This window comes from Stenella coeruleoalba, assembly GCF_951394435.1.
Source record: "Stenella coeruleoalba genome assembly, contig: scaffold_46, whole genome shotgun sequence".
Lineage (NCBI taxonomy): Eukaryota > Metazoa > Chordata > Mammalia > Artiodactyla > Delphinidae > Stenella > Stenella coeruleoalba.
Genome location: NW_027645863.1, coordinates 979,133 through 992,762, shown reverse-complemented (window position 1 = coordinate 992,762; position 13,630 = coordinate 979,133). Strand labels below are relative to the sequence as shown.

Sequence of the window (13,630 nt, the reverse complement as noted above, 5' to 3'; positions counted from 1 at the left end):
CTATGCTTTCAATGCAATTCCAGTCTACCTCCTGAAATCGGTTTCCTGCAATTCTGCCCCACTTTCAAGTCCTCTTGGCAGCCTTACTTCAGTATATTTTTGGACGATAGCTGTCATTTATAACTCTGCAGGTTTGAGAATTACAGTGCCCCTGAGCTCCTTTCTTCAACTCGCTTTCTTGTGACCTGGCCGCCACACCGCAGGATGGCTTCAGGCCCTAATCTGGTTCTGGCACGGCACGCTGAGCCTTTGGTTATTTCCTCTTCCTGGTGGGAAATGAGAGTTAAATTTGCCCGTCCAGACACCTCCAGCTAGTCTCTCATTGGTTTTCGCTATTCCTGTTCATCTTCCGCAGAAATCGCAAACTGGGCCAAACAGGAGGTTAAAGGGACTGACTCCCCAAGTCAGGAGAGTGTTAGTAAAGCGTCTGGAATATTGCACCCGAGTACCAGGGTACAAAAACTGAGACATATTTGAACACGTCTCCCGATCACATGGTTGATCATACTCTAGGTTCCACATGCATGTTTTAGCTGAAGGAAGAATACCTTAAACTTGGGTAGTTGAGACACGTGGAATGGGTACCATGCAATATGACTTCAAAGGGTCTTCATTTGCTCACCGAACCTCTCCAATCCTATCACTGCTGCGTTTATGCCCCTGTACACATGCTTGATTCTCTTTCGGAGACATAGCAATCCATAGGTTTTAAGATACTTACTAGTCAGGTACATTCTTAGGCGTTTAATATGCGGTTTTGAGTCCATTTCATTGAGCAAGGAGTAGCTCTTGTCTATTCCATATTTGGCTTAAGGAACTTTATCTGTGCTCATTTCAATCTCTGGTTTTATGCAGCACCCCAACTCACCTTGCCCCTTAAGCAAGCATAAGTTGGTTTTCTAAATTTGAGACCCTGTTCTGTTTTGTAACTCAGTTCCTGTGTAGCCAGGTTTACATTCCGTGTATTACTGATATCTTATGATGTTTCTTTTTCTGTGTGACTTATTTCAGTTAGAATCATCATAACTGAATCCACTCATTGTGCTGCTAAGGGCCTGATGACATAGATTTCATTGCTGAGTGATATTGCTTTGTAAGTAAATACCACAACTTCTTTATCCATTTTTCACTTTCTGCGTTGTTGACCTTGTACTGTAAACGAGGTTCTTGTAAACAGAGGCGTCCCAAACTTTGGGGTGGCTGTGTCTTTTTGATTTTAATTTCCCTAAGCTATAGGACCATAAGTGGAAGTGCCCTAGGCTCTGTTGCTTTGTTTTTTAGATGTTTCAGGAAACACCATACACTTCTCCCGAGTGTCTGTTGGCAATTTACATCCCGCCCATCAGCATAACAAGGCTCCCAGTTCTCCATGGCCTGTCCTGCCTTTCTGGATTTTACACTTTATTCAGATGGCCCTTTTGACCGGGGGGAAGTGAGACTTCATTGTAGTGCAGATTTCCTTTGCAAGCTTGCTTGGTTGGCCAAAAAGTGCGTATGCGTTTTTTCCTGAATATATTCAGGAAAAAACGCATACACCCCTTTTGGCCAAGTGCATCATTGTGGACGATCTGCCTCTTTTCCTATGCTTTCAATGCAATTCCAGTCTACCTCCTGAAATCGGTTTCCTGCAATTCTGCCCCGCTTTCAAGTCCTCTTGGCAGCCTTACTTCAGTATATTTTTGGACGATAGCTGTCATTTATAACTCTGCAGTTTTGTGAATTACAGTGCCCCTGAGCTCCTTTCTTCAACTCGCTTTCTTGTGAGATGGCCGCAACACCCCAGGATGGCTTCAGGCCCTAATCTGGTTCTGGCACGCCACGCTGAGCCTTTGGTTATTTCCTCTTCCTGGTGGGAAATGAGAGTTAAATTTGCCCGTCCAGACACCTCCAGCTAGTCTCTCATTGGTTTTCGCTATTCCTGTTCATCTTCCGCAGAAATCGCAAACTGGGCCAAACAGGAGGTTAAAGGGACTGACTCCCCAAGTCAGGAGAGTGTTAGTAAAGCGTCTGGAATGTTGCACCCGAGTACCAGGGGAGGAATACTGAGACATATTTGAACACGTCTCCCGTTCACACGGTTGATCATACTCTGGCTTCCACATGCATGTTTCAGCTGAAGGAAGAATACCTTAAACCTGGAGAGTTGAGACCCGTGTAATGGGTTCCATGCAATATGACTTCAAAGGGTCTTCATTTGCTCACCGAACCTCTCCAATCCTATCACTGCTGCGTTTATGCCCCTGTACACACGCCTGATTCTCTTTTGGAGACATAGCAATCCATAGGTTTTAAGATACTTACTAGTCAGGTACATTCTTAGGCGTTTAATATGCGGTGTTGAGTCCATTTCGTTGAGCAAGGAGTAGCTCTTGTCTATTCCATATTTGGCTTAAGGAACTTTATCTGTGCTCATTTCAATCTCTGGTTTTATGCAGCTCCCCAACTCACCTTTCCCCTTAAGCAAGCATAAGTTGGTTTTCTAAATTTGAGACCCTGTTCTGTTCTGGAATTCAGTTCCTGTGTAGCCAAGTTTACATTCCGTGTATTAGTGATACCTTATGATGTTTCTTTTTCTGTGTGACTTATTTCAGTTAGAATCATCATACCTGAATCCACGCATTGTGCTGCTAAGGGCCTGATGACATAGATTTCATTGCTGAGTGATATTGCTTTGTAAGTAAATACCACAACTTCTTTATCCATTTTTCACTTTCTGCGTTGTTGACCTTGTACTGTAAACGAGGTTCTTGTAAACAGAGGCATCCCAAACTTTGGGGTGGCTGTGTCTTTTTGATTTTAATTTCCCTAAGCTATAGGACCATAAGTGGAAGTGCCCTAGGCTCTGTTGCTTTGTTTTTTAGATGTTTCAGGAAACACCATACACTTCTCCCGAGTGTCTGTTGGCAATTTACATCCCGCCCATCAGCATAACAAGGCTCCCAGTTCTCCATGGCCTGTCCTGCCTTTCTGGATTTTACACTTTATTCAGATGGCCCTTTTGACCGGGGGGGGGAAGTGAGACTTCATTGTAGTGCAGATTTCCTTTGCAAGCTTGCTTGGTTGGCCAAAAAGTGCGTATGCGTTTTTTCCTGAATATATTCAGGAAAAAACGCATACGCCCCTTTTGGCCAAGTGCATCATTGTGGACGATCTGGCTCTTTTCCTATGCTTTCAATGCAATTCCAGTCTACCTCCTGAAATCGCTTTCCTGCAATTCTGCCCCGCTTTCAAGTCCTCTTGGCAGCCTTACTTCAGTATATTTTTGGACGATAGCTGTCATTTATAACTCTGCAGGTTTGTGAATTACAGTGCCCCTGAGCTCCTTTCTTCAACTCGCTTTCTTGTGAGATGGCCGCAACACCCCAGGATGGCTTCAGGCCCTAATCTGGTTCTGGCACGCCACGCTGAGCCTTTGGTTAATTCCTCTTCCTGGTGGGAAATGAGAGTTAAATTTGCCCGTCCAGACACCTCCAGCTAGTCTCTCATTGGTTCTCGCTATTCCTGTTCATCTTCCGCAGAAATTGCAAACTGGGCCTAACAGGAGGTTAAAGGGACTGACTCTCCAAGTCGGGAGACTCTTAGTAAAGCATCTGGAATGTTGCACCCCAGTACCAGGGTACGAAAACTGAGACATATTTGAACACGTCTCCCGATCACATGGTTGATCATACTCTAGGTTCCACATGCATGTTTTAGCTGAAGGAAGAATATGTTAAACCTGGAGAGTTGAGACCTGTGGAATGGGTACCATGCAATATGACTTCAAAGGGTCTTCATTTGCTCACCGAACCTCTCCAATCCTATCACTGCTGCGTTTATGCCCCTGTACACACGCTTGATTCTCTTTTGGAGACATAGCAATCCATAGGTTTTAAGATACTTACTAGTCAGGTACATTCTTAGGCGTTTAATATGGGGTGTTGAGTCCATTTCGTTGAGCAAGGAGTAGCTCTTGTCTATTCCATATTTGGCTAAAGGAACTTTATCTGTGCTCATTTCAATCTCTGGTTTTATGCAGCACCCCAACTCACCTTTCCCCTTAAGCAAGCATAAGTTGGTTTTCTAAATTTGAGACCCTGTTCTGTTCTGTAAATCAGTTCCTGTGTAGCCAAGTTTACATTCCGTGTATTACTGATATCTTACGATGTTTCGTTTTCTGTGTGAGTTATTTCATTTAGAATCATCATACCTGAATCCTCTCATTGTGCTGGTAAGGGCCTGATGACATAGATTTCATTGCTGAGTGATATTGCTTTTTAAGTAAATACCACAAATTCTTTATCCATTTTTCACTTTCTGCGATGTTGAACTTGTACGGTAAACGAGGTTCTTGTAAACAGAGGCGTCCCAAACTTTGGGGTGGCTGTGTCTTTGATTTTAATTTCCCTAAGCTATAGGACCATAAGTGGAAGTGCCCTAGGCTCTGTTGCTTTGTTTTTTAGATGTTTCTGGAAACACCATACACTTCTCCCGAGTGTCTGTTGGCAATTTACATCCCGCCCATCAGCATAACAAGGTTCCCAGTTCTCCATGGCCTGTCCTGCCTTTCTGGATTTTACACTTTTTTCAGATGGCCCTTTTGACCGGGGGGAAGTGAGACTTCATTGTAGTGCAGATTTCCTTTGCAAGCTTGCTTGGTTGGCCAAAAAGGGCGTATGCGTTTTTTCCTGAATATATTCAGGAAAAAACGCATACGCCCTTTTTGGCCAAGTGCATCATTGTGGACGTTCTGCCTCTTTTCCTATGCTTTCAATGCAATTCCAGTCTACCTCCTGAAATCGGTTTCCTGCAATTCTGCCCCGCTTTCAAGTCCTCTTGGCAGCCTTACTTCAGTATATTTTTGGACGATAGCTGTCATTTATAACTCTGCAGGTTTGTGCATTACAGTGCCCCTGAGCTCCTTTCTTCAACTCCCTTTCTTTTGAGCTGGCCGCAACACAGCAGGGTGCCTTCAGGCCCTAATCTGGTTCTGGCACGGCACGCTGAGCCTTTGGTTATTTCCTCTTCCTAGTGAGAAATGAGAGTTAAATTTGCCCGTCCAGACACCTCCAGCTAGTCTCTCATTGGTTCTCGCTATTCCTGTTCATCTTCCGCAGAAATTGCAAACTGGGCCAAACAGGATGTTAAAGGCCCTGACTCTCCAAGTGGGGAGAGTGTTAGTAAAGCGTCTGGAATGTTGCACCCGAGTACCAGGGGAGGAAAACTGAGACATATTTGAACACGTCTCCCGTTCACACGGTTGATCATACTCTGGCTTCCACATGCATGTTTTAGCTGAAGGAAGAATACCTTAAACCTGGAGAGTTGAGACCCGTGTAATGGGTTCCATGCAATATGACTTCAAAGGGTCTTCATTTGCTCACCGAACCTCTCCAATCCTATCACTGCTGCGTTTATGCCCCTGTACACACGCCTGATTCTCTTTTGGAGACATAGCAATCCATAGGTTTTAAGATACTTACTAGTCAGGTACATTCTTAGGCGTTTAATATGCGGTGTTGAGTCCATTTCGTTGAGCAAGGAGTAGCTCTTGTCTATTCCATATTTGGCTTAAGGAACTTTATCTGTGCTCATTTCAATCTCTGGTTTTATGCAGCTCCCCAACTCACCTTTCCCCTTAAGCAAGCATAAGTTGGTTTTCTAAATTTGAGACCCTGTTCTGTTCTGGAATTCAGTTCCTGTGTAGCCAAGTTTACATTCCGTGTATTAGTGATACCTTATGATGTTTCTTTTTCTGTGTGACTTATTTCAGTTAGAATCATCATACCTGAATCCTCGCATTGTGCTGCTAAGGGCCTGATGACATAGATTTCATTGCTGAGTGATATTGCTTTGTAAGTAAATACCACAACTTCTTTATCCATTTTTCACTTTCTGCATTGTTGACCTTGTACTGTAAACGAGGTTCTTGTAAACAGAGGCGTCCCAAACTTTGGGGTGGCTGTGTCTTTTTGATTTTAATTTCCCTAAGCTATAGGACCATAAGTGGAAGTGCCCTAGGCTCTGTTGCTTTGTTTTTTAGATGTTTCAGGAAACACCATACACTTCTCCCGAGTGTCTGTTGGCAATTTACATCCCGCCCAAGAGCATAACAAGGCTCCCAGTTCTCCATGGCCTGTCCTGCCTTTCTGGATTTTACACTTTTTTCAGATGGCCCTTTTGACTGGGTAGAAGTGAGACTTCATTGTAGTGCAGATTTCCTTTGCAAGCTTGCTTGGTTGGCCAAAAAGTGCGTATGCGTTTTTTCCTGAATATATTCAGGAAAAAACGCATACACCCCTTTTGGCCAAGTGCATCATTGTGGACGATCTGCCTCTTTTCCTATGCTTTCAATGCAATTCCAGTCTACCTCCTGAAATCGGTTTCCTGCAATTCTGCCCCGCTTTCAAGTCCTCTTGGCAGCCTTACTTCAGTATATTTTTGGACGATAGCTGTCATTTATAACTCTGCAGGTTTGTGAATTACAGTGCCCCTGAGCTCCTTTCTTCAACTCGCTTTCTTGTGAGATGGCCGCAACACACCAGGATGGCTTCAGGCCCTAATCTGGTTCTGGCACGCCACGCTGAGCCTTTGGTTAATTCCTCTTCCTGGTGGGAAATGAGAGTTAAATTTGCCCGTCCAGACACCTCCAGCTAGTCTCTCATTGGTTCTCGCTATTCCTGTTCATCTTCCGCAGAAATTGCAAACTGGGCCAAACAGGAGGTTAAAGGTGCTGACTCTCCAAGTGGGGAGAGTGTTAGTAAAGCGTCTGGAATGTTGCACCCGAGTACCAGGGGAGGAAAACTGAGACATATTTGAACACATCTCCCATTCACACAGTTGATCATACTCTGGGTTCCACATGCATGTTTTAGCTGAAGGAAGAATACCTTAAACCTGGGTAGTTGAAACCCGTGGAATGGGTACCATGCAATATGACTTCAAAGGGTCTTCATTTGCTCACCGAACCTCTCCAATCCTATCACTGCTGCGTTAATGCCACTGTACACACGCTTGATTCTCTTTCGGAGACATAGCAATCCATAGGTTTTAAGATACTTACTAGTCAGGTACATTCTTAGGTGTTTAATATGCATTGTTGAGTCTATTTCGTTGAGCAAGGAGTAGCTCTTGTCTATTCCATATTTGGCTTAAGGAACTTTATCTGTGCTCATTTCAATCTCTGGTTTTATGCAGCACCCCAACTCACCTTTACCCTTAAGCAAGCATAAGTTGGTTTTCTAAATTTGAAACCCTGTTCTGTTGTGTAATTCAGTTCCTGTGTAGCCAAGTTTACATTCCATGTATTACTGATATCTTATGATGTTTCTTTTTCTGTGTGACTTATTTCAGTTAGAATCACCATACCTGAATTCACTCATTGTGCTGCTAAGGGCCTGATGACATAGATTTCATTGCTGAGTGATATTGCTTTTTAAGTAAATACCACAACTTCTTTATCCATTTTTCACTTTCTGCGATGTTGAACTTGTACTGTAAACGAGGTTCTTGTAAACAGAGTCGTCCCAAACTTTGGGGTGGCTGTGTCTTTTTGATTTTAATTTCCCTAAGCTATAGGACCATAAGTGGAAGTGCCCTAGGCTCTGTTGCTTTGTTTTTTAGATGTTTCAGGAAACACCATACACTTCTCCCGAGTGTCTGTTGGCAATCTACATCCCGCCCATCAGCATAACAAGGCTCCCAGTTCTCCATGGCCTGCCCTGCCTTTCTGGATTTTACACTTTTTTCAGATGGCCCTTTTGACCGGGGGGAAGTGAGACTTCATTGTAGTGCAGATTTCCTTTGCAAGCTTGCTTGGTTGGCCAAAAAGGGCGTATGCGTTTTTTCCTGAATATATTCAGGAAAAAACGCATACGCCCTTTTTGGCCAAGTGCATCATTGTGGACATTCTGCCTCTTTTCCTATGCCTTCAATGCAATTCCAGTCTACCTCCTGAAATCGGTTTCTTGCAATTCTGCCCCGCTTTCAAGTCCTCTTGGCAACCTTACTTCAGTATATTTTTGGACGATAGCTGTCATTTATAACTCTGCAGGTTTGTGAATTACAGTGCCCCTGAGCTCCTTTCTTCAACTCGCTTTCTTGCGACCTGGCCGCAACACCGCAGGATGGCTTCAGGCCCTAATCTGGTTCCGGCACAGCACGCTGAGCCTTTGGTTAATTCCTCTTCCTGTTGGGAAATGACAGTTAAATTTGCCCGTCCAGACACCTCCAGCTAGTCTCTCATTGGTTCTCGCTATTCCTGTTCATCTTCCGCAGAAATTGCAAACTGGGCCAAACAGGAGGTTAAAGGGACTGACTCTCCAAGTCGGGAGAGTGTTAGTAAAGCGTCTGGAATGTTGCAACCGTGTACCAGGGTACGAAAAGTGAGACATATTTGAACACGTCTCCCGATCACATGGTTGATCATACTCTAGGTTCCACATGCATGTTTTAGCTGAAGGAAGAATACCTTAAACCTGGGTAGTTGAAACCCGTGGAATGGGTACCATGCAATATGACTTCAAAGGGTCTTCATTTGCTCACCGAACCTCTCCAATCCTATCACTGCTGCGTTTATGCCCCTGTACACATGCTTGATTCTCTTTCGGAGACATAGCAATCCATAGGTTTTAAGATACTTACTAGTCAGGTTCATTCTTAGGCATTTAATATGCGGTGTTGAGTCCATTTCGTTGAGCAAGGAGTAGCTCTTGTCTATTCCATATTTGGCTTAAGGAACTTTATCTGTGCTCATTTCAATCTCTGGTTATATGCAGCACCGAAACTCACCTTTACACTTAAGCAAGCATAAGTTGCTTTTCTAAATCTGAGACCCTGTTCTGTTCTGTAATTCAGTTCCTGTGTAGCCAAGTTTACATTCCGTGTATTACTGATATCTTCTGATGTTTCTTTTTCTGTGTGACTTATTTCAGTTAGAATCATCATACCTGAATCCACTCATTGTGCTGCTAAGGGCCTGATGACATAGATTTCATTGCTGAGTGATATTGCTTTGTAAGTAAATACCACAAGTTCTTTATCCTTTTTTCACTTTCTGCGATGTTGAACTTGTACTGTAAACGAGGTTCTTGTAAACAGAGCCGTTCCAAACTCTGGGGTGGCTGTGTCTTTTTGATTTTAATTTACCTAAGCTATAGGACCATAAGTGGAAGTGCCCTAGGCTCTGTTGCTTTGTTTTTTAGATGTTTCAGGAAACACCATACACTTCTCCCGAGTGGCTGTTGGCAATTTCCATCCCGCCCATCAGCATAACAAGGCTCCCAGTTCTCCATGGCCTGTCCTGCCTTTCTGGATTTTACACGTTTTTCAGATGGCCCTTTTGACCGGGTAGAAGTGAGACTTCATTGTAGTGCAGATTTCCTTTGCAAGCTTGCTTGGTTGGCCAAAAAGGGCGTATGCGTTTTTTCCTGAATATATTCAGGAAAAAACGCATACGCCCTTTTTGGCCAAGTGCATCATTGTGGACGTTCTGCCTCTTTTCCTATGCTTTCAGTGCAATTCCAGTCTACCTCCTGAAATCGGTTTCCTGCAATTCTGCCCCGCTTTCAAGTCCTCTTGGCAGCCTTACTTCAGTATATTTTTGGACGATAGCTGTCATTTATAACTCTGCAGGTTTGTGAATTACAGTGCCCCTGAGCTCCTTTCTTCAACTCGCTTTCTTGTGAGCTGGCCGCAACACCGCAGGATGGCTTCAGGCCCAATCTGGTTCCGGCACGGCACGCTGAGCCTTTGGTTATTTCCTCTTCCTGGTGGGAAATGAGAGTTAAATTTGCCCGTCCAGACACCTCCAGTTAGTCTCTCATTTGTTCTCCCTATTCGTGTTCATCTTCCGCAGAAATTGCAAACTGGGCCAAACAGGAGGTTAAAGGCGCTGACTCTCCAAGTGGGGAGAGTGTTATTAAAGCGTCTCGAATGTTGCACCCGAGTACCAGGGGAGGAAAACTGAGACATATTTGAACACGTCTCCCGTTCACATGGTTGATCATACTCTGGGTTCCACATGCATGTTTTAGCTGAAGGAAGAATACCTTAAACCTGGAGGGTTGAGACCCGTGGAATGGGTACCATGCAATATGACTTCAAAGGGTCTTCATTTGCTCACCGAACCTCTCCAATCCTATCACTGCTGCGTTTATGCCCCTGTACAAACGCTTGATTCTCTTTTGGAGACATAGCAATCCATAGGTTTTAAGATACTTACTAGTCAGGTACATTCTTAGTCGTTTAATATGGGGTGTTGAGTCCATTTCGTTGAGCAAGGAGTAGCTCTTGTCTATTCCATATTTGGCTTAAGGAACTTTATCTGTGCTCATTTCAATCTCTGGTTTTATGCAGCACCCCAACTCACCTTTCCCCTTAAGCAAGCATAAGTTGGTTTTCTAAATTTGAGACCCTGTTCTGTTTTGGAATTCAGTTACTGTGTAGCCTAGTTTACATTCCGTGTATTACTGATATCTTATGATGTTTCTTTTTCTGTGTGACTTATTTCAGTTAGAATCATCATACCTGAATCCACTCATTGTGCTCCTAAGGGCCTGATGACATAGATTTCATTGCTGAGTGATATTGCTTTGTAAGTACATACACAACTTCTTTATCCATTTTTCACTTTCTGCGATGTTGAACTTGTACGGTAAACGAGGTTCTTGTAAACAGAGGCGTCCCAAACATTGGGGTGGCTGTATCTTTTTGATTTTAATTTCCCTAAGCTATAGGACCATAAGTGGAAGTGCCCTAGGCTCTGTTGCTTTGTTTTTTAGATGTTTCAGGAAACACCATACACTTGTCCCGAGTGTCTGTTGGCAATTTACATCCCGCCCATCAGCATAACAAGGCTCCCAGTTCTCCATGGCCTGTCCTGCCTTTCTGGATTTTACACTTTTTTCAGATCGCCCGTTTGACAGGGGGGAAGTGAGACTTCATTGTAGTGCAGATTTCCTTTGCAAGCTTGCTTGGTTGGCCAAAAAGGGCGTATGCGTTTTTTCCTGAATTCAGGAAAAAACGCATACGCCCTTTTTGGCCAAGTGCATCATTGTGGACGTTCTGCCTCTTTTCCTATGCTTTCAATGCAATTCCAGTCTACCTCTTGAAATCAGTTTCCTGCAATTCTGCCCCGCTTTCAAGTCCTCTTGGCACCCTTACTTCAATATATTTTTGGACGATAGCTGTAATTTTTAACTCTGTAGGTTTGTGAATTACAGTGCCCCTGAGCTCCTTTCTTCAACTCGCTTTCTTGTGAGCTGGCCGCAACACGGCAGGATGGCTTCAGGCCCTAATATGGTTCTGGCATGGCACGCTGAGCCTTTGGTTAATTCCTCTTCCTGGTGGGAAATGAGAGTTAAATTTGCCCGTCCAGACACCTCCAGCTAGTCTCTCATTGGTTCTCCCTATTCCTGTTCATCTTCCGCAGAAATTGCAAACTGGGCCAACCAGGAGGTTAAAGGCCCTGACTCTCCAAATAGGGAGAGTGTTAGTAAAGCGTCTGGAATGTTGCACCCGAGTACCAGGGGAGGAAAACTGAGACATATTTGAACACGTCTCCCGTTCACACGGTTGATCATACTCTGGGTTCCACATGCATGTTTTAGCTGAAGGAACAATTCCTTAAACCTGGAGAGTTGAGACCCGTCTAATGGGTACCATGCAATATGACTTCAAAGGGTCTTCATTTGCTCACTGAACCTCTCCAATCCTATCACTGCTGCGTTTATGGCCCTGTACACACGCTTGATTCTCTTTTGGAGACATAACAATCCATAGGTTTTAAGATACTTACTAGTCATGTACATTCTTAGGCGTTTAATATGCGGTGTTGAGTCCATTTCATTGAGCAAGGAGTAGCTCTTGTCTATTCCATATTTGGCTTAAGGAACTTTATCAGTGCTCATTTCAATCTCTGGTTTTATGCAGCACCCCAACTCACCTTTACCCTTAAGCAAGCATAAGTTGGTTTTCTAAATTTGAGACCCTGTTCTGTTTTGGAATTCAGTTCCTGTGTAGCCAAGTTTACATTCCGTGTATTACTGATATCTTATGATGTTTCTTTTTCTGTGTGACTTATTTCAGTTAGAATCATCATACCTGAATCCACTCATTATGCTGCTACGGGCCTGATGACATAGATTTCATTGCTGAGTGATACTGCATTGTACGTAAGTACCACAAGTTCTTTATCCATTTTTCACTTTCTGTGATATTGAACTTGTATGGTAAATGAGGTTCTTGTAAACAGAGGCGTCCCAAACATTGGGGTGGCTGTGTCTTTTTGATTTTAATTTCCCTAAGCTATAGGACCATAAGTGGAAGTGCCCTAGGCTCTGTTGCTTTGTTTTTTAGATGTTTCAGGAAACACCATACACTTCTCCCGAGTGTCTGTTGGCAATTTACATCCCGCCCATCAGCATAACAAAGCTCCCAGTTCTCCATGTCCTGTCCTGACTTTCTGGATTTTACACTTTTTTCAGATGACCCTTTTGACCGGGAGGAAGGGAGACTTCATTGTAGTGCAGATTTCCTTTGCAAGTTTGCTTGGTTTCCTGAATATATTCAGGAAAAAACGCATACGCCCTTTTTGGCCAAGTGCATCATTGTGGACGTTCTGCCTCTTTTCCTATGCTTTCAATGCAATTCCAGTCTACCTCCTGAAATCGGTTTCCTGCAATTCTGCCCCGCTTTCAAGTCCTCTTGGCAGCCTTACTTCAGTATATTTTTGGACGATAGCTGTCATTTATAACTCTGCAGGTTTGTGAATTACAGTGCCCCTGAGCTCCTTTCTTCAACTCGCTTTCTTTTGAGCTGGCCGAAACAACGCAGGATGGCTTCAGGCACTAATCTGGTTCCAGCACGGCACGCTGAGCCTTTGGTTATTTCCTCTTCCTGGTGGGAAATGTGAGATAAATTTGCCCGTCCAGACACCTCCAGCTAGTCTCTCATTGGTTCTCCCTATTTCTGTTCATCTTCCGCAGAAATTGCAAACTGGGCCAAACAGTAGGTTAAAGGGACTGACTCTCCAAGTCGGGAGAGTGTTAGTAAAGCGTCTGGAATGTTGCACCCGAGTACCAGGGGAGGAAAACTGAGACATATTTGAACACGTCTCCCGTTCACATGGTTAATCATACTCTGGGTTCCACATGCATGTTTTAGCTGAAGGAAGAATACCTTAAACCTTGAGAGTTGAGACCCTTGTAATGGGTACCATGCAATATGACTTCAAAGGGTCTTCATTTGCTCACCGAACCTCTCCAATCCTATCACTGCTGCATTTATGCCCCTGTACACACGCTTCATTCTCTTTCGGAGACATAGCAATCCATAGGATTTAAGATACTTACTAGTCAGGTACATTCTTAGGCGTTTAATATGGGGTGTTGAGTCCATTTCGTTGAGCAAGGAGTAGCTCTTGTCTATTCCATATTTGGCTTAAGGAACTTTATCTGTGCTCATTTCAATCTCTGGTTTTATGCAGCACCCCAACTCACCTTTCCCCTTAAGCAAGCATAAGTTGGTTTTCTAAATTTGAGACCCTGTTCTGTTTTGGAATTCAGTTCCTGTGTAGCCAAGTTTACATTCCGTGTATTACTGATATCTTATGATGTTTCTTTTTCTGTGTGACTTATTTCAGTTAGAATCA

General features: G+C 43.7%; 1 long non-coding RNA gene across 2 annotated transcripts in view; it reads left to right on the top strand.

Annotated features, from left to right (window-relative positions):
* The window catches only part of LOC307181506, a 1,293,685-nt gene that overhangs the window by 376,466 nt on the left and 903,589 nt on the right, over nucleotides 1-13,630 (top strand). For both annotated transcript variants that reach the window (XR_013826932.1, XR_013826933.1), the window contains exon 4: nucleotides 4,179-4,260. This is a non-coding gene — a long non-coding RNA (uncharacterized lncRNA). The remainder of the gene's footprint in view (nucleotides 1-4,178; nucleotides 4,261-13,630) is intronic.